Source organism: Trachurus japonicus, chromosome 6 (assembly GCF_045865225.1).
Source record: "Trachurus japonicus isolate A0001 chromosome 6, Traja_1.0".
Classification (NCBI taxonomy): domain Eukaryota; kingdom Metazoa; phylum Chordata; class Actinopteri; order Carangiformes; family Carangidae; genus Trachurus; species Trachurus japonicus.
In genome coordinates, this window is record NC_140912.1 from 14,724,829 (window position 1) to 14,746,794 (window position 21,966).

Below are 21,966 nucleotides of genomic sequence, written 5' to 3' on the forward strand. Positions count from 1 at the left end.
CACATCAATTACAAGGCAAAACAGTTCTTTTTTGCATGCCGTGTATTTTAGGAAAGGGATGTGAGGAAATCCCGTGTGATTTCTCTGAATCTTCAGCAACATGTTGAAACACTAAAGCTGCTCAATAACAAAACAAAATGAATATTTAACCTGCTATGTGCAACAATGAAACATTAAAAAGACATGCATGTGTATTGCCACTTTGATATCTGTTACCATCAGCAGGCTGCACTGCAACAATTCCTCCTTTTTGCCTTCAGTTATCAAGAAATGGATACTGCAATTACTGTAGGATCGTGACTGTGTGCCCAGGTTGTAAAGAGAGACCTGCATTTTTTGCTCGGCGAGATGAGCCAGAGATGGAGCCGGTCCAGATGGACTGTGAAGCCAGCAGGTGTGCTGTTTGCAGCATAGTCGTGTGGTCTGGGTGGCTGACGTCAGCAGGCTGGAAGGAGGGGAGTGGAGTGAAAGAGGAGCATGCACTGGCTCTGCTGTGACTGTCTGGCATCCTGACTATGCTTCTGTCTAACCTTGCCCTGGGAGGGAGCAGGCTAATCTACCTGACTAGCCAAACCACTGAAGCATGTTCCTGGCTAACTTTGCCCTTCCTTCCTTCATCCTTCCTTCCTTTTAAGCCTTCCTGCCTCCCAAAAACCAGAATCACCTAGGATACCAGGACACCTCGAGAATGCAAACTAAAAGGCATAACTAGGTCATATATTCTCAGTCTCTCACAATCTCTCTTTCCCTCTCTATGTGTTTCTGTGTCTCCCTCTTACTCTTTTTCACCTTCTTATCCTGTTTCTCGCATGCTGAGATTTTATTCCCACTAGACCTGTTTCCATTACACTCCGATCCCGCCCTTAAACTGTACAATGGCTCCAAATTCAAATTTGTCCCCCTGGCTTAGGTTTGACTCTTTCCATTTTCTGACATTGAACCAGGTATCATCTTCCACAATGACAGAGTCATCTCCATGGTGTCCGTTTTATTATTAAAGCCACCTTCAGCAGAAATTAGAAACATAAATTAAGCGTGCACTAGAGCAGAGCATTGAGGGCATTCAGAAGAAGGGCAGGAAACGTGTGCATCTTTTTAAAGCAGTGGCAGCTGTAATGCATGAGCTTAAGTTTTGCTTCAATGAATTATAGATCTTCCCACTATGTTTGGGGGTGGGGGGGGAGAAAAAGTGAGCACTCATCATTACACAGCCCTGTAGATTTAGTCCTCATGTAGTGGCAGGTTGATGGAAGTGCCTGAAATCCTCATTTGGCCTCGGGCCTCTTCTATTCTGATTTTAATGCAGTGTTGCAGCAAAGAGTCACACTGAGATGTAGCAGTGCCTCACATCTTTTGACATGTTTGAACAACAGATGAATCACATCCGAAGAAAAGGCTGTACATTTAATGAAATATCAATATCTATGACACACACTCTGTTGTTTGTGCGTGAGAAGTAAAATTCAAACATGACTCTAATTTCATTCTGGCAGGTGCATTATTGATGAGTCTAAGACATTGGAAAGTAGGTTGTTTATCCTGAGTTTGCACTAAAAGTTCCATCTCCCAGCCTCTGCATATGAAGAAGCCTCAGATATGCCACTGTCTCTCACAGTCAGTTGCTGGTATTTCTTTCAGATCTTCATTCTTAAAATGTCTCTATGCCGGTTGTCACAGTAAAATGTCTCCATGCCTGCTGTGAATGTTGTGTGGGGAGAGTAGAGGCTGAAAGAGAGTGAGAGAGACACAGGGAAACTATTGTTCATCTCTAAAAGGATTGTTTGGCTGTTTGAGCAGCTTTTGATCAAATTAGAAAAAACAGGGTGTGTTTCAGCTGTCCTCTAACCGAGCCATGCTGGTTTTATTTGAATTCTCACCTGATTTTGCTGATTAGGAGGAGGAGAGCATCATACGTAGAGATGACGTATGATATATCGTACTTAATTTCACCTTTACCAGTGTAACTCTGCTACTCATTCTGAAAACCAGTGTTTTGTTGTTGTGCCTGTAATTAATTACAGATTTATTGAATGGCTGTCAGCACAGGTCTCTGGCCTACTCTATTCCAGATTAATTATAATTTTGCACCATGTGAAATCTGTGATTTCCCTTCATTTTTTGTTTGTTTGAAGAAGCCACAACCACTAGCTTTCGAGGTGTCTCCTAAATCAACTGAAAAGTGAAAATTTAAAAAAAAAGTGTGTGTTCTGAAGTCTGTGCTAAAATAATGAAGAGTTAGTATAGGCTACTGTAGGTCTTTCTGCCCTTACACCACTGCAGGGACCAGAATCAATGCTGTACAAGTTCTCCTGAGGTCTGCTAATGTCTTGGTCAGGAGACTGCCGGCCGGGGGATGGTAGCCTCTCTCCCTCCCTCCTCTCTCCCTCTGTATTGAGGGCTGCTTTACTTTGAAGCATGGTGCCAGGGTCCCAGCTGTTGCTACGGTGACTCCACATTTACTCTGACTCCCTGACAAAGACTTGGCCGTTAGTACTCACGGGAAAGTATTGTAATTTACTTTCTGAATGCCATTGCGGGGCACTGATGGTGTGGTGACTGATGCCATGCCCACACCAAGCAGGACTATCTCGGGACTGTCCCACTGTTCCCCTGACACACATTCAGTTTCACACTGTTAGTGATACCATTATCATGACAGGTTTATAATACAAGACATGATTGGCTGCTGTAAAGTTCACATGAAAAACTAGATGCATTAGGACAATAGCAAGTGCATCTAGTGCTCAGTATCATGTTTTTCTCCTGTAGTGCAGGTATAAAAGTTTTCCTTTTCACAGAAGACTTTTTTATATGTCATAAGAGAAGAGAAATGTATGTGAAAAAGTATAAATATAGCTGAACTCTATTTCTCTGCTTCGGTTTCAAGGCCCTGGCATTGTGCATCTTGGCTCACTGTCACACTGTCAGAGTTTCCTTCAACAGAGCAAAGTCATAATTAATTAGTTAACTATGCGCTTTTCCTGCTATGACAGTTAAGTTTTTTTTTTTACTAAGAAAACAATACTGGTTTCGATCCCTAGCATTTTTCAGTGATCATACCCAAAACATATTGAAGTCAGACACCCAAAGCAATGTTTTTTTTTTCTTTTCTGTTTTTGTTTTCATTTTGTTGTCACTGATGCATTTGAGTGGATGCGTATCAAAAAAATCTTAACCCAAGGTCATCATCTCGCTAGTTTAGTACAAAGATGTTTATGATATGCTTATTCATTGTCCAGTGTGACATCTAAGCGATCCCTGGTGACCGCAGGTGTCTGTTTTTTGCTGACTCCACAGAGTCAGGACCTCCAGGAGCGCCATAAGAGGCGCACAACATGTCACCTTGGTTTGACAGATTGAATACTTCTGCGTCCTCCCGGGTGCAGGTGTGTGTGCGCACGCTCACAGCGGCTGACACATTGTTGCTATGCTTCATATGAATGATTAAAATGTGTGCTAGGTCTGAATGTTTCATGAGGACTAACCTCATGAGAACGTCACTTGTGTTTACCAGCATCACTGCGCACCAGCATCACGATTGGCTGAACCTATGGCGCATGGCTGGTTGCGATTAAGGATTACATCAGTGTAGCATCTATCACAGCAGAGCAGGCTAGAAAAGCCCCAGCATGTAGCCCTCTCCTATCTCCTTCATGGGGATTTGATATGTGGGAGCAGCCACTTGCCATTTATGCCATCGGTCATGTTTTGTTGATAATGAAAGAAGCTGATGAATCGTGTCAAGGTGGCAAAGGGCTGATGCTCGGTCGCTGCTGCTGCTGAACGTGGCCCTTAATCTTCCCCCTTGTGTTTCAGTGCTGTCTGTCTCACACACGGCTTGAGGTATGACAGGGAAATTAAACTCTGCCTGACCTGCATTGGCTTACTGGGATTCATAAAAGAGCTTAACTGAAGTCATGATACCAAATAAATCTTTTGCTCTGTTCCCGCTGAAACACGAGGCTTACTCACATAAACACTTGCTTCTTGTTTTTCTCTCTTGGAAATGTTATCACCTGTCATTATTTGTTGTGTTTGTCATAGGCCACTAAATGTGGGTGCAGAGCTTGTTCGGGGTTGTCTCACCAAATGGCCCTCTCCTATTCCCAACAGTGTCTCTTTGTGTGTGTGTGTGGGCAGGATGGAGAGCAGGCAGGCAGGCAGGCAGTCTGTCAGTGTGTCGGTAGCAGTCTGCTGAGCCCTCCATTGTGCTCTCTGGGATTGTATTGTGTATGAGGAAAGAACAGAGGGGGGCCAGAGGTTATGCTCCACCTGGAAGCATGAATATTAAACCTCCTTCCAGAGCTATATATTCCCGTGGTGATGATGACTGGGCTGGGCTGCTAATAAGAGAAGTGGACAAGAGTTGATGGCCCTGCTCCCCTAGCAGCCCAGGGTTCACTTTAAAAGGAGAGAGCCTACAGCCACGGTAATGCAAACAGATTGCATAGCTTGTTGGCGATATTTACACACCTCAGTGGCTTCATAAACGAATTAACGAGGTGCAGCACAACTGTCGGTATAGGCATTGCGAAAGGGAGAACCTGGGATAAGCGTGACTCCTTTAAAAGGAAAAATCAGAGTCGAGTTAAGCTTTGATCAATTACAGATAATGAAGGGTGTTGGTAACCTGCAGGCACGATGCACAGGAGCGATGCACCACCACCTCAAGCCACAGAGTTAATCAGATAAGAGCCGTCTTCAGATGCTGACCTCCAAAAGTTATTGAGCTCAATCTAATATGAAACTGAATTTTAATTGCAGCGTTGTGTCAGGCTCTGCATTGACTGTCGGAGGACAATGTAACAGCCTTTTAAATATTGCAGATTGTGTAATGTTTTATAATGTGTCGCTTTTTTTGCGCAGAGCAATTTTTGTTGTGTAACTACCCTCAATGTTTTTGTTTTGGGACCATAGCCTGCTTGATCACAGCTTTGCAACCAGCTGCTAATGTAATTCTGTTTTTAAACCTTATTCATCCTACGGTGTCTAAACAAATGGAAATTTAGAAGAGAAGAAAATCTGCTGATGTTGCCTTTGAAACTTGATTTTGAGTTCAAGGATTTATTGAACACATATTATGTTGTTTGGGGTGATCTATGCAAAGAGTTATCAGCCTTGTGATGAACACTTTTTATCCTCTTCTCCCTGTGCCCTCCTCATGGATCTGGCCCTGTCTGTGTTTGGGCCTCGGTGCTGCTGTCTGCTGTATGGGAGAATCCAGCCTTTGTTTTCCAGTACTTCAAGGCGCTGTGCCTCTGCAGACTAATGAGGAAACAGAGGGATATGCTCATACTACTGCACAAGTGGAAAAACAGCACAGCTGCATTTTTTGTTGACTTAATCTGCACAACAACAGATTAACGATGTAGTGGTCTGCTTGCGGTGGGGGAAGACAACAGTACAGCATAGTATTGTGATGTTTTGTGCGACAGCATTGTATCAATATGCGCCACACCAAATATCGCTCTATGTAAACTGCAAGTATGAATTTAGATTTTTATTACTAGTACTTTTTATGACTGCGTTCTTCAGTCTGTCCACTTGACAATCCTATTTTGCAAGAATAAAAATGATTAAATGAGATGAACAGACTACTGTATCATAATATGTTATTGCAAAAGTATTGTGATAATATTATTTCATGGATGGTCTCTGGTTTATGCATTTTGGATTATTATTCTGTAGCTACATGGGTACTATTCAACACATTTTTCGTCCCTGTCCGACCAGTAGTGTTAATAGTAATGATGAACAGTCCATAGATGTGTTCTCCATCATAAAAGTTGCTTTGTGTTGGAGATTCATGCTGATGTGGGTGCCATCACCTCTCAGGACAGGTAGTGAGCTGAAATCAGATGTATTCTTAGAGCTGTGACAACCAGCCAACAACTAACAGAGCAAGGAAAGGCTGAAGTACTGACAAAGCGTGGAGGTGGAGAGATTCATTTCATCTTAAACGGCGCTCAGTTGAGTCTTCTAAGTTTGATGTCTCTCAAAGGAGTGTTTTTTCAAAAGAAACGATGAACCATTTTATTTATCAGACATTTCTTGTTCATCCCTTTTGTCCTACTGGTATACTTTTGTCTGGTCCTCAGGTCACCTCATCAGGCCTGCTTCTGCTGCACACAGCCTCACCACAGGGTTTTTTTTTTGTTGATATAATGATTGCCGTTACGCCCCTTCCTCCCTCCCTCTGTCTTCCATTTCCACCGTTCATGCCTCAGTGTCTTGTGTTTTATTTGTCGCCTCAGCAGAGTTACCCACTCTGTGTGCTCTGTGGCCTCTCACTTCTGCCTTGTTATCAATTCTGTCCTTGCTTCTCAGGAACATGTTTGTGTGTCAGGTTATTCAAATGTTTCATAGTGATTTCTACTTTCTTGCTGTGTACCAGTTGTGCCATTATACGTGTCTCTGCCAGGAAGCTGACTTTAAAATAAACAAGGAAGCACTTGCTCATACAGTAAGTAGCTGTTTGATTGGTATTGATTTTGTATAACTGAATTTTCTAGACACAGTCCAGTATTCTTGCACTGATGTTTGGAGGAGTGAAATATTACAGCTCAGTGGAGAGTTGGGCTTATGCTGTTGTTTTCAATGTACAGCCCAAGGCTTATTCCAAGGTTGGTTGTAGCCTTATGGTTTTCATTATGGATGTCACTTGACTTTCATGAGGCAGCTTGTTTCATGGATCCTGCTTCTCTGGGATTTAGTTTCAGAAGACTGTGGTATTACCTCTGGTGTTTTCATTTGACTGCCTGGAGAGATGACTTTATGTTCGATAATGTCACATTTAATATATTTTTGTAAAAAAGTGAAAAGATCCTTCAGTGAAAAGCTGTCAGCCCCCTCAGGCTTTGTGTTGAGCAGACAGAATTACGCCTGGTAACATCTTATTTTCTCTTTTTATTAAGCAGTACATTCATACTGCATATCTATTCCCTGGGTTTCCACTTTGTATATTGCTCCATTTGAAAAAAACAAAACAGTTAAATTTACCAGACAGTGAGTCATGTACGAACCAAAGTATAAAAGTATCTAGGCAAGGTAGAGTGGACTAAATTGAGCGCATACAGTTACTGTTTTAAGCTAAATTTGAGGTGGTGTGCCATCTTCATGCCTGATGATGTCCTGAGATTTGGTGCATAATATTAGTTTGCCAAGAGCTGCATAATAAACAGAAAGCTTTGTGTCAGCAGAAGCCCTTCACTGATGAGAGAGGTTAGGGAAGTTACAGCTGGGCGCAATAGTGATTTGCATAAAGGTGTCTCTGAATGAACAACCTGTCCAGTGCAGCTGCAGAGGACAAAGCAAGTTTCTCTCTCCTCTTGCCAAGAACAAAAATACTCTCTCTTTTTTTTGCCAAATTTAAAATCTGTATATACCTCCCTGCTTGGAGTCATGGCAGATATCTATGTAATTTGCTATCAGCACCAGATGTGGGTATATCAGATTAGGGTCCTGGTGCCCAGCTTGGCTCCACAGTTCCCAGTCAGGGCCGTAGCTAGCAATTCTGGCCCCCCTGAAAGAATACTAAAGTGGGCCCCTGCCCCCTGACTTTTCCACTTTTTTTTCTTAGACTACATATGTATTATCATTTTTTATTTAGCCTACTTTGTTTTGATGCTAATGCAGCATTACTATGAGTATTAGTCAGGGTCTTATGCAGAATAAATCAGTCATACAAAGATTAGACTACTGGGGTTTTTTGTGGGCCCTACTGGGCGCTGGGCCCCTAGAGTTATCATCACCTTTCTCCCCTATACAACGGCCCTGTTCCCAGTGTCTAAATTGATATGCTGACAGTAAAGCTAGAATTTGATTTAGCTCTCTATAATATTCATAAGGATAAATGAAGAAACAGCAGCTGGCATAACGTGTTGTATTCAGGTTGGTGCTGTACGAGGAGGAGGGTGGCTGATCTTGAGAGCATCACAGTAAAAAGTGGTCATGAACAGAAGCCGCCTAATCTCCAACAAATGAACATCTACCTCTAAAAGCAATAGGGAGCCTATCATCCACATACAGACGTATGGTTGTGAGCCCGTGAAGAGGGCTACTTGAGCTGCGCACTGAGAACACCAGCTCTGTTCACCCTCTGTGGCTCTCTCAGGAAGGCAGCTTTCTGCACTGTATTTTATCTCTGCTCAGAAGAGCAACAGCATGTGCTTTTCTCAGGTGTGCCAAGGCACACAGTCAAACAAATCACTCATGAAAATGAGAAAGGCAGAGAGCGGAGGAGCTTGAAGGGAACCATGTGTAATGTTGCAACTGAATCTTTAATTCATCTAAGTCTAATTTGCCACCCACTCCTCGAGGTAGTTTTGCTCCAGAGGAGTTGTGTTTTTCTACTGGGTTGAAGGATGACAGGCTGAGCTGCTTTATGAGAGTCATTAATTGTGCGTGGTGGCACTGTATGCCTGCATTGTGTGTATCTATGTGCATATATTTATTGAGATATATTTGCACGCCATATCATCCATCTGTCAATATTTTATTCAATCTTAAAATCAAATGAAGACCTGGGTGGCTTCCATTGTTCCTCGTGTGTCTGGGCCTGCAGATTACACTAACAGCTATTCATGCATGCAATCAGTCTCCTTTCCCTTTGTGCGTGTGTCAGCGTAGCAGTCAGAAGAGATGAGTGTCTCTGGAGAGGAGATAGATGAACACACGCAGGAGACAAAGGGGCTGGCCAGTGAAAATACACAACAGACACAAAGCTGTCCACTGCAGGTTCTTGGTCAATTCAGTAAACATATTTTGATTAAGAGGACAGCGATGTTTGAAATTATAAGGTTGGTGTATAATGAAATAAATGAAAGGTTGTTGGACCCTGCACGTTAATTTACTTGTGTTTACCTTCCTGGTGCTTGTAAGAAGGGCAGACGTCTGTGTGCTGAAGTCCTGTGAGATCCCCTGATTGCTCAAGCAAGAAAAGGCAGGTTTATTTATACAGCACCATTCAGACACAAGGCAACTGAGAGGAGAGTGCTTTATACAGGGGCAGGAAATGGTGTAAGTCGGTAATGCATGTGACAGTAGGCTACCACTATAAATGTTTGCCTCTGCCTGGGCCAAATCGTACCCTCAGGTGCATTATAACATTACTTTTCTCCTGTAAAAAAAAAGAAAAGAAAACATAAAGTAATTTGCCGTTATATTAGATTTCAAAATCTTTGGCTTCCTGGAAGATAATAGTTTTATTTTACACCTATACAAGTTTGTTGTAATATTGTAGCAATGAGCTAATAGGGATTATACAGGTATTTCATTTAGTTTTGCTATTAGGCGATGTGTTAACACCATTAACACCAGTTTGTTTTGCTGTAGTACTGAAGTCAGAAAGAAAAGATGGCTTTATTTGCACTTGGCCAACATGCTGGTGCTAAGCTGGTGCTTGTTTATCTTTCCTGGCTAAGGCTCATAAACGGCCTGCAGTTAGCATTATAAGAATGTGCTGCCTTTCTCTGTCTTACATAAATATATTTTTGGTAAGACAAAATAAGTAATATGAAGACAACATCGTGGGGCCTCTAGAAGTTGTCATGTCATATTTTTTGACAATATTGTGTTATTTTATGTATAAAACAATTAATTGAAAAAATAACGTAGGCTACAATAAGTGACAATGGTAAAACAAACAAACTGTTAGTGGCAGCCCTAGCTCTGTTCCTTTATGTCACCATGAGACTTGGTAAGAGGTTAGACTTCAACCAACATAGATAGATATATATATACTTTATTGATCCCAAGCTGGGAAATTGCAGAACAACAATAACAGCATCACAGAGAGTAATCATCACATTAATTACTTCTTTGGATTACTCCTTTGGAATTTCTTACTGTGCCATTTATTTGCTCTCTGATTAGTCAGCCTACCAGGAAACCAGCCAGGCTCCTGTTCTCAATGACCAGGGCAACCACTGCCTGTCACAACATATTTCCCAGGTGTCCTCCCCCTTTAGCCACAACAGCTGTTGGAGTTCAGGAAAACATTCTCATTATTCCTGGTTCATTAGGTTGTGTGTCTGGATATATTAGACAACAAGCCAAGATAAAGACTTGTTATTTGGTCCTCTCCTCTCCTCTCCTCTCCTCTCCTCTCCTCTCCTCTCTCCTCATACAAATCACTTGCATCTTTTCATTTGGTTCATAAAATCCCATTCTGTGTCAGATAATGTTTGTAATTGTAACAGGAGATATTCCCACATCTAGCACAAGAAAATCACATTAGGAACCAGCGTAAGCACTGAACAACTGCAGTGCTGTCTTGAGGAAAATGGGTTTTCAGGCCAAGTAGTGACATGGATTTAGGGTTTAAGTGTTGTGCATATGATTATCAATGTGCATGTCTCTCTGGTTGGGTCGTGACTGAATGAATAAAGCATCTGCTAACATATGAGCCATTAGCCTGCTCTTTGTCATGTCAAACTATAGATGAGATGAGCTTTTATTGCAGGGTAATGCTGTTTATTGATTTTATTTCAAAGCAAATAACACATAGAAATCTCTAAGTGGCTCTGGTCTGGTGCCTCCACTGTCTGCATTGTCTGTATGATATTAATCTCTGGAAGAAGTGAATGTGGAATAACAGTTTTTAAAATCCATATTGTTTACATGTCATTCATTGTTGGTGTGTATTTCAACAAACATTTATGTCCATTAACCAAATTAAAAATCCTGTGTATAGTGAAAGCTGGGGGTTGTTGATCTCCGTATTGACACAGGTGGGGAGGCCCAGTTCCACTTTTTCTTGCTCCTGAACTAAGATGGTGACTATTTGCTTAGCCTGCCACACACACACACACACACACAGCTGCAGGTGATAGTTGTAGAGGGTCGACTGAGTTGTTATGAGTCAACATCTCGTACCATTAAAACACCAGTATCATATTCAACTCAAACGATGCTTTGAGAAGGAATGACCTTCAAAAGAAAACATGGCGGCATTTGTAGCTGCAAACCCAAACCAACCATTTTAAGCAGTAACACGTCACTTTTTCTTATTGTCTACTGCGTGCCGTGATATGTGTTGCGGTGACACTGAAAATCTGCACAATCTGTGAACCTCAGGAAAATAATTTTAGCCTTTGGTAGCAGCTCTGTGTCTTTGTTTTGGCTGAGTATACACAGACAGAGGTGTGCCATATGGCAGGAGAATAGCAGTCTGGAGGGGATTGTTTCCACAGTGGTCCTTCCCCTCTCAATAAATGGTGTTCATGGAGCTCCCCACTGTCCCTAGGGTGAGAGACAGGTGCCGCTGAAGGGAATAAAGGACTGTTTGCGCAGCTACCCAGCATGTCAGTCTCCCAACTCATTTGCAAAGGGAGAGTGATTGCTTGCCCCAGGCTCTTTGACTGTGTATACAGTGCAAGAAGAGAAGAGCAGCTTCAGTGGTTTCATATAATATTAGATGATATCTAATATAGGCCGATCACATCCTCTCAGTTGTTTCTTTGCATGTATTTTACAAATAGATTAGACAAAATTAAGACTTCACGTTTTGTACTCTTGTATTGGGATAATTGTTTCACATTCATGCATCACAACAGTCCATGAATTTAGGTGCTGCCCAAATTGCAGTGCAATTAAATGAGGATTGGTCCAATCAATACAGAGATCAATAGTTATTCTGCGGGATACTGATGATGCTGTGGTCCGGTTTGTGGCGAGCGTAGCTATTTTTAGCACCAGTCATTCCTCAGAGCAGGTAGAGAGAATAAACTCCACAGAGGAGTTGGCCCGGCCACCTCCACCCACATGCTGCCTCAAGCACAATGCAAAGCTAATGAATCATGAACGCATTCTGTGACTATCATTATCTGATCTGTCGGTGCCCTGCGTACAAACGCTCTGTCTTGGATTGATTGTGTTGCTCATGCTGTGCTACAGTTTTATTGCGTTTCAAGCCCAAGGAGCCTTAGAAGTTTAGCACATTACATAATGTGTAGCCTATGGCCTCCTCCTCTGATCGAAAGCTCGCAACAAGGCACAAAGCAGATGTTCCAGTCTCTGGTTTTTTATAGGCTGATCCAGTGACAGCTATTGTGTCATAAGAACATGAACAAGATACGATGTGGAAAAAATATCTCATAAACAGTGTAGGTGTGAAAAAACAAACAAACAAATGAAAAAACATGTTTTCCACTTTGACAGCACATGCAGTATTAAGAAATGTGATGTAAATAAGGATACCTTTTACATATCATTAGCATGTACAGCCATCAGTTTGATCCCTTGGGAAATCCCATTGTGTTGTGACTTCTAAGGCTTGCAGTGTTTCCCTGTTTGCTTGTTTTCTGTATTCGCAGCTTGTTTCTTCATGCTGTGTGTGTTTTTGCTCAGAACCTGCAACCTGCAGGACGTTCCTGATACCAGTCCCACTGAGGTTGATCTACACCTGGACATTAGGTCTCTCTGTGTGCTTTGAGTCAGTGTACCATTACAGCGAATGAGTGAACTGCTGAGTTTTGCTTCAGCATCTTTATTGACCACTGCTCTCACTCCTGGCTCCTCTGGGCTTTCCTGAAACGCCTTTTATACAGTAGGCATTTACTGGTCTCTATAATTAATGAGGGGTAGCTAACTGGAGAGTGGCAGCAGAGCTTTATGGAAAGCCCCCAGGAGTGCCCTTCAGGACATCCCATCACCTCCTTCCTCTGGCGGGCGCAGTCCCAGACTGTCGTTGCTGGCTTGTTAATGATGCATTGTGGTGACAGTCGTGGCTGAGGGGTGCTGTCATCTGTAGGAGGTGAAGTCTGAGATTATTCCTCATTATCCACAGATCTAATGTTTTTCTTGTCAGTACACATTTTTCTTTGACAGAATACTTACGTTCCCACCAAGAGTCTTAGTCAAGAGAAAAGTTTTTGTCTGTACGCATAAGAACAAACTACTGTAAGGCAGGTTTTACAGTGGTGAAATTATAATATGATGTGATGCTTCCCCTGTTTTTTTCCAATAATTACATCATTTCCTCAGCCAGGCTGTGTCTTAAAGTTGCAAGTGGCTAAATAATAAATGAGTGAATATATGAATAATGCATTTGTTACTGAACTCTGAGGATGCTGGATAAATGAGTATACTTCCCCAAGAAACTGACAGTGCAGACCCAGTGAAACTAAATGTAGGTCACTTCTCCATGACCAAAGCCAGAGTTGATTTTTTTTTTTGCTAATTTGGCAGAAATCAACGTAGTGCCTGTGTCTGACTTTTTCAGTGAGTTTTTTGAACTTTCATCTTTTTTAGCTGTAGAGTGGGCAAAATATGAGCGTCTGAGTCTTTGCCAAGGCTGTGCCCTTCTGTGAACGGTGCAGTAATTACCACTCAGCTGTCTGCTGATGTTTACCCTGTGACAGTCGGCCAGACTTTGCAGTCAATACTTCACTGCCCACTTCATTCACTGCAAATGTCACCTTGATTTGATTTATTGTGAAGTGTCTTCCCTCTGTATCAGAGCACACAAGACAAAGACTGTGAAGGGGCAGATATAAAAATCCTTGTCTGTTTTTTGGGGGCATTTTGATCATTACTATCGTTGGTACAGCCATCATTTAAGATTTTAGTCACACTTGTGGTTTTCCTATTAGGTCAAGTCAAAATATCTGCTGTGACAAAACGATACAAGTATCTCTGTTCCAGTCGTATGCTCTCTGCTGTAGATAATGTTGACGCTGCGGATGCATTAAACATTAGATGGAGTATCTAAACCACATAGTCAGTCCACTCTGATGAAAGCAGCAGCCCTGAGCTGAAAAGTATCTATTGCTTCTTCCATCCTTGACCCTAATGGACTGTTAAACATATTTCCCCGACTGACTGATGGCTCACATGACTTGTATTTTTTCTTTCTTTGGTAAATAAAATATGATTTTTATACTATGAGTTATTTTATAATGTATGTGATGACAGTTTTTCTGGACATGAGGTTGTCATATAATCTCAGACTGTGTTAAAATGTCACTTACAGGCCGGTTTGGCTTTACACCTGCATTGCACGAGACAATCTGTTTTGAAACTGTCTTCTCACTTTCTGTCTTAACCAGACAGGTGCTTGTCAGCAATAAACAGTGACACAAAACTTGACCTCTTCCCACCAACCACACTGGTTATTTTAATACTCAAAACAAAAGGGTGTCCTCAGAATACACACTGTCCCAGTAAAATACATGAGGCATTAAATGCTAACATGTTTCTGTGGCCCAGTTCAAACAGGCACAGGCATTTCTGGCAGTGATACACATGCTGCACATTGCATTTGTCCCTCAGGACAATTCTTGGTATATTGCAATGCTCCACTTTTCCTCTTTGCGTACTCGTCGTGGCTGATGGGGGTGGTTTTGTTTTCTCTCATGTCTGACAGTAATCTTTGGCCATTTTCAAACAGATTTAAAGAAACTAGGTATTTCAGGGTTCTCGAGCTCTCTACTTTGTGAAATTCAAATACTCAGAGTTGACAATTTAGTGGCAACATGGTTGCATAACCTCACCAGAAACCCAGTTGTAGCATTGTCACCAATACCACTGTGCATTAGACAGTATGACACACACTGTAGTGCACCAACCTACAGGTTTCATCTGAATCGCTGGAGGATGTGCAGAAGGTGAATTATGAGTATATAACTGTTGGCAGAGCTGCATAATTGGGAAGATGACAGATGGACAGAAATGAAGTTGCAGTTTGAAAGTGCTTTGTAAATCTTGTCAGTGTTGCTATGCCAAGTGTGGGTGTTGAAGGTCATTTGTTAAGGTTATTGCCTGATGAGTCACCGAGGCAGAGACGGAGAGGCAGACGAGCCACTGCAGACTGTCCCACCATTTACATGTCAGAGTCAGAGTCAGTTTATTCGCCATTTGTGGAAGGAGACCACATTGGAAAAGGGTTTGCGAGAGCTCAAAAAAACACTTAAGACAATAGAACAATAGACAGCCAATAAGCAGATAAATAAACAATCAATGTACTCATCTGGCAGATGCTTTTATCCAAAGTAACTTCACAGTGAGGGTTGTCAGCTGTCACTAAAGATTCAGTGTCGTAGGAAACCTTTGTGTACGTACTAAGTACAGCATCTGCTCAATAAAGTCAAGGACAACTAAAGAAGTGCACTGAAGGGGCATAATACTTGTGGAGGTGTTAGAGGTGATTGGAGAGGAGATGCGCTCAGAAAAGCCACAATGTGATGTCATTTGAGCTACAGTAGGGGGTCAACCAATTATCGGCATGCCCGATAATATCAGCCGATAATCGCCATTAGTTGTTTTTTTTAAATGCGCTCCTTTGGCTCTGATGCAGCTGTCTCTCTGCCTGAAGTCACCACTCCTGGCTGTGTGACAATGTCCTGCCCACAGTCCCCACTGTACCAAGATTTGTGTTTGAGTTAGTGTTGTTCAACAAAGATTTTAAGGTCTTTTTTATCACATATTTTCACAGTGTACAAAAAACAAAGAAACTGTTTACTGTATTCAGTCTAATTCTAGGTATGTTTTTCTGAATATTGACACCAAAACTTTCATTTTTACTGCATCCATTCTTGCATCCTTCAGTAATTCAACACCAGAGACAGTGGAAAAGGTCACAGACAGGCCATGGAAATTTAACTCGCTGTTAAATAAGTATATGGAAAACTGATGACCCGCTCTCTTTTTCATACTGCCCTCACGAATCAGCTTCTGACCGATCAAACCCTATAATTATCTCACACGTATCAAGTAGATTTTCCGCCTTTTAGCATGAACCTCTAGAGTGATCGTGGTCAGCTGCAGCTGCATAGGTCTCATCCGGGTTCTTCCTAGCTGTCCCGCGTCTCCATCTCCACTCCTTTCTTCACATAGTCTGTTATGTTTAAACATACGGCCCACTCTGCAGGTTTATTTCTCTGTGACCCTGTTCTGATATCCAGTAGTGGATTAATTCTCTCAATCAAGATGTTTTATGTAACTGCTCGCCTGAGAGGATTATAGAAAAACATTCCGCTTTTAGAATTTAGTCCAATGAACCATGAAGATGCGGCCCTACTGTCTACTGTATGTTGCATGTGAATAATAATCCATCTGGTGTGAAATGTGTTTGGCTTAACGTTTATAAGGGGTTGATGGACATGTACTTACATTCACATGTATATCTCACTTTTAATGTGGAATTATTGCACAGAAACATCTGTCACTATGATATAGCTGCATTCAGATAATCTACATCTATGTTTTGTGAGTGGCAAACAAGGGACCAAAAAAAAGAAAGAAAGAAAGAAAGAAAGAAATTTCTGTGTCCTTGGAGTTCTGGGATGCTGTGGCACCTCATCACCATGGCAACTGCTCACTTCGTCACTGCTCCCCAGGTGTGCTGTGTAATATGTGCCCAAACTCTCTCTGCTCCCAGCTACGTCTCACCTCATGCTGCACCTCGTCGCTCACCTCATGTTACACTTAACCATGCCGGCTTCATCCCAACAGAGCTAGATGTCAGAGGATTTGTGATTTCACCATTACATCATGCGTTTGCATTTGTTTTCTCACCACATCACCCAAGCTGTGAGTCATCGCCATAGTTATCATGCAAGCGTGGTATCAGACCTGTTATGTCTGAGTTGTTTTATTTATTTCTTTATTTTTTGTTCAGCTACCTAAACAAACTCCTGTCTTCCTTTCCCGTATTCACAAATTTGGTGTGCAGTGAATCAACGTGTGGCAAGTGGAGGCACATCACATCACAGTGAGCAATACAGCCCGCAGATGAAAATCCGCTTGTTCTGGTACAGTAATTAGTGCCTGAAGGGTGCAGCATTAGCACATTCTGCTAATCCAGCACCGGTGCTCCAGTGGGCTCAGTGCTAAGGAGAGTAGGACTGAATCCCAGTGGAGCAGATGGATGACGTGATCCGAGGGAGGCTGAAAAGGGGCCCTGATCATTAAAAAGGCTGATTACATGGTGGTAATGAGATCAGCATTTTGGGCTCAAGGCTGGTGGTTTGTGGAGCTTCTACAGTAGTTCCCTCCAGGCCTCGACAGCAGAGTTTAGAGGACTTTTGTCTTGGAAGGAGTTTTTCCAGTGAATTTGACTCGACTCCGTGGTCTCGCACAGGGGATTTAACGACCTCCACACATTGTGTCATGACATTGCTGTAATTAGCCTACATCATCACCAGACGTAAATCCATCACTGATGTAGTTTTGATTTGAATGGCCAACGCTTTTACGCTTTTAGTCAAAAATAACTCATATTTCTTCCTCAAACATCCAAATCTAGAGGAACATGGAGCTCAGTGTCTTGCTCGAGGGCAGGACAAGTCAGAGAATGAACTACCAATCTCAGGATTGACACCTTCTTAGATACAGCTGCTAGTTACAACACATCTGTCTGTTGATATACACTGCGTAAATGTACGGTGATGATTGATAATACTATCTAATTATAGATGAGTGTTTATCTGTCATTAGAATAACAGTTAATTGTTACTTTTGTTTTAATTGTTATTAATACAATCACAGAATCACATTAAGGAATGGCAATTAGCATTTAAATAGGTGATGCATCACACTAAAGATCTCTTCAGCCTACACTTCATTCATCACTGCCACCGAACCAGGCAGCCAGTTACAGATGGTTGATGGTGTGTGTCCGTGTGTGTGTTTATGTGTGTGTGTGTGTGTGTGTGTGCACCCGTGTGTGCATTATGCAAGAGTCAGAGTTTTTACTCATGACCTGCCAACCTTCACTTCATTACCACTGAACCAAAACTCTTCACATGTGAGTACTTTGTGCTTCTTTTGTTTTATCTCGACAAGTTTATGTGACTACAGCGATTAGATGAAGAACAAACATCTGTCTCTGCCTTGTCATTGACGTCAAAATTGGATGGCTGTATGCGCCCTTGTTTTTTCTGTAACAGGGATTACAATTTGATTACAAGTATTTATTAATTAGGGGGAATCAACAAGAAAGTTCGATAGTTTGACAGGATTAGAACTGATTTAGTGGCTGTATTGTTTCTGTAAGATGGAAAAAATAAAACCTTTTCACTTTTGAAAGTCAACTCAAGTTTTTTTTTTTTATATATTTCTCCAGTGAAAAAAGGAGCAGTGTTTGAACTTGAAGTTGGTGCGGTAGATGTGAATGTGAAAGTGTCTGCATTTGCTTAGAGATTCAGCTTGAAATTGTGGCTTGTGTTTTGTGGAAAAATACAGCAGTTTGAAGTTGAATTAATTTGTAATCTGGGATGAGTGAAAAACAAATAGTGCAGCAGTCCATATCACCACCCATTTAGTGGCTTCTTCACCCACTGTAAATTCTTAGTCCTCTATCAAATGTGTCATTGTGTTTCCAGGCTTCATGTATATGAATGTTTCATTTCTAATGGTGAATCCCATCTCTGTATCTTTGATGGTGTGCAGCTTGATTCATCCCCAGAGCCGTAAATCCAGGTCTTTAGACCAATCTATCAAAAATACTTCCTGGTTCCAATTTTCCCTTGCTGACTAGGGAGGCTCCTGTCTTATGGGCTGTGAGTGAGATTTCCATTTTACAGCAGCTCATCCATCTCAAGCAGAGGAGCAGCAGTAGCTGCAGCACTGGGAAAAGAGGGTGATGATGGTGTTGAGATGTATCTTTTGCCTCAGGGACCACTGAGATCTATGTGCTTCAGTCTGAGGTGAGAAGAATAACTATCTATTAATCTTTTAAAATAAATGTAACAAACACCAACACACAGCAGTGCACACAGGTGGAATTATTCGTCTCTGTTGAAGGCACTTGTTAATTGGTTTCTTCCACTGGGCTTTCAGGGAAATGTTTATGCACGTGATCACATTACACATTGCCCCTGAGGATGACTGAGCATATTGTTCTGCACACCAACCAACCATAGAAAGGTATTTGGTTTTAAGACTTTTTTTTGGAAGCACAGAGCACAGGACAGAAACACAAAAATACTTGAGCCTTTCTTCAAATCTCAGACTCGGTGCAGTATTTTTTGAGTGAGTCTCGCCAGGGAGGCTGCCTACTGTGTACAGTGCTGGATGACATCATTGCTTCCAGAGTTGCATGACTGAGTAGAGTTTGGAAGGACAGGGGGAAAGGGCCTGCAGCAAAAAGTGCAGCCTCCCACGCCACCTCGGTCCCATTTACACCAGACCACATGCCACCCTGTGCAGCCAAGCCATGCCATTCTAGCTCCCCCTGGGCAAACAAAGACCCCTTTCAGACCAGTCCCTACTGTGATCATGCAGAGCAGAAGCAATCTGTTCCTCTTGGCTGCTCACTGTGAAGTGACCCAGCCTTTTCCTTGCTACAGCATTGCTGGTTTGTGCTTCGCACAACTAGTCAGGCTGGTTCTGCTTTTTGAATTTTCTGCTTGGTGCTGTCCATCTTGAAAAGGGCACACCGGCAAAGATGATCCATCCCCTCTACTGTCTGGGACAATGCATCAGTGTATTCAGCGAAGAATTCGATCTGTGAGGCCAAGGTTCATGGTCTATGGCATTCAAAACAAACCACAACCCAATTTGACATCTTAAAAAGAAAACTGAAGTTTAGTGGAACTTCATAACTCCACTCCATTTCCAAGATAAGGTCCAAGAAAAACAAGCAGACAATTGTAGAAGTTATAAACAAGCTGGTAGTTTAACCACTTCATTTAGAGGTGAAACAGAAAGTGAATGCAGCAGGGTCATTTCTAATAATCCCAAGAAAACAGTGAGTGTGCACAATTACACAAAGTAGTAAGTAATAGTTGATCTGAAAATTGATTCTTGCTTCATGGGCACTGTTTCCAGTCTCACTCTTTGTACACATCATTCCAAACCATTTACCCATGTTTTTAGTCCACTGAATTCCAATAACAGACAACTTTATATCATTGTCTTACCAGTAGAAGTAGTCAAAAGTTTATGTAGCTTTGTAGATGCAATCAAATAGAAATTCATTGGGCCCACCACAGTATGGATTCCAACAGAAAACAGAAGTCGGCCAGTATATCTAAGTCTATTTATAGCAATGTATATTGGCATCGTAACATCCATCATATTTGTCACACATCACATACTTTGTCTGTATCCTGCAGCCTGAGGCCTGATGCTGGAGAACCTCTTAGTGTGAGAGTGGAACAGTAGCTGAAGGTTTTTGTTTCAGTGATATTGAGTGACTTTCCCAAACTCACCCCCATTTTGATGGTTGAGGAGGCTCCAGGGCCAAAATGCTATTTGTCTGACTGCCGAGGTTGAAACTGGGCAGACTGGACCAGCATGCACCTGCACTCCCATCAGCCCTCTGGGGTGATGTCACTTCTTTGGTGTGTCAGTCAGCGGACTCCCATTTCTTCCTACCTGAAGCATCAATCTACTGGCCTCATTCAGTCACTCTGTGCAGTAGTCAAGGTGTTCAACAAGCCTTGGCCTATAAGATAAGAAAAGCCTTTGAAGCCCCGAGACGCTTTTAAGGTTATCAGGGAAGCTTTTGCTGGAATGGATTAAAGGAAGTTGCAGCCTCAGGTGTACAGGTTTATACAGGAGTATTAGGTTTTTTCAGGAAGAAATTGCAAGAAAAAAAAAAGAAAATAAATTCAAAAATTGGATTATAATAGTTCATGTTATGATCATGTCTAATTGGGAAATGAACAATAGTCACTGTAGATGTGTGCCCCTAGGAGATCAGTTAAGTCACAGCTTCTGTTGTGTTGTGTTGTGTAGTTAGACTCTCGCTCTCTCCTCATCACTAGGTAATTTGCTACTCATCTATTGTGAAAAATGATCAATACCCAAGTACGATGAATTTGTCAGGTTATTGACTTGTTGGTTTTCAGCAGTCATGTCTCCCTCTCTTTTCATTGGCAAAGAGTCTTTGCTTTCAGGCCAGGGAGCAGAAAACATGACTTGTGTAACCTATTACTGGTATCTTGTGCACTCCCCTGAGAACTGATACACCCATCACAGCATTTCCAAGGCTTTAAGAAAGACTGATGTAGCAATAAATTATATTAGCATATTGCATGAAGGAGTTTTTATTTTTTGCTGATATTCACACCCTTGATTCATTTTATGGATCTGGGGAACTTTTCTTGAGACAAAGGAAAAGTATGACAAAGACATTCAATTTGATTATCTGTTCTGGCCACTGACTTGTGAGTGCAATGAATGTCCATGAGAACAGTTTCCCAGCACTGCCATCATAGTTGGAGTTGGTGTTCGACAGTGGAGTACAAGGAGCTCTCTATCTTTGGTGACGCTGACAGTCTAATTTTTCCACTGTGTGTTACAGTACCATGGGCACCAATCTCATTTTACACTGAAGTAGGAGTCTCTTGTAACGACACTCATTTTCAACTGTGACAATGATGATCTTAATTAGAATTTGAAGATTTTAATGAGTGTGAAGCAGTCCATGCCAGTACAAATGTTATGGGTATGACTTTCACAAGCCTGAATATTTTACTGCTCTGTCTCTTAATCAAAGCATGTGGACTATTTTATGTAATAAATTGTATATAGTTTATCAAGCATTTCCAAAATAATAAGTGCATCGTATTAGAATTTAAGGAAATGAAGAATATAAAATTAAAATGCAAAAATGTAACATGCTTTAAATACTACTGTGTGAAAAATGAAGCTTTTAATGCTATATTTATTGATGATCTGAAGTTCTCGGTTTCAGTATCTGATTGTAAGATAAACCCTTCATGACTTAGTAACCCCCTCCTCCCCGAACAAGGCCTTGGCTGCAACCAGCTTTCTGTGATAATTATGTGTCAAAGTTACCAAAAAATCCCCAGTGTCACTGTGAGTTATAAAGCTGTGAACAGCAGCCCTCCACACTGTATAATGTGGTTGGATCTAATTTGCGGACTCTCAACACGAGGACAAATTGCCTTAAAAAAGCAGTCGTCCACTTCCGCGCTGCATCTCTGTGGGCTGAGCCGGTCTAGTGTGACAGTACTTGAAGTGTGACAGAAGCTTAACTGAACTGTCTGCTGTCGC

The 21,966-nt window shown here is 41.8% G+C and overlaps 1 protein-coding gene across 4 annotated transcripts in view; it reads left to right on the forward strand.

Moving 5' to 3' along the window:
• Positions 1 to 21,966, forward strand: part of frmd5a (FERM domain containing 5a) — a 53,858-nt gene that overhangs the window by 1,302 nt on the left and 30,590 nt on the right. The window lies entirely within an intron of this gene.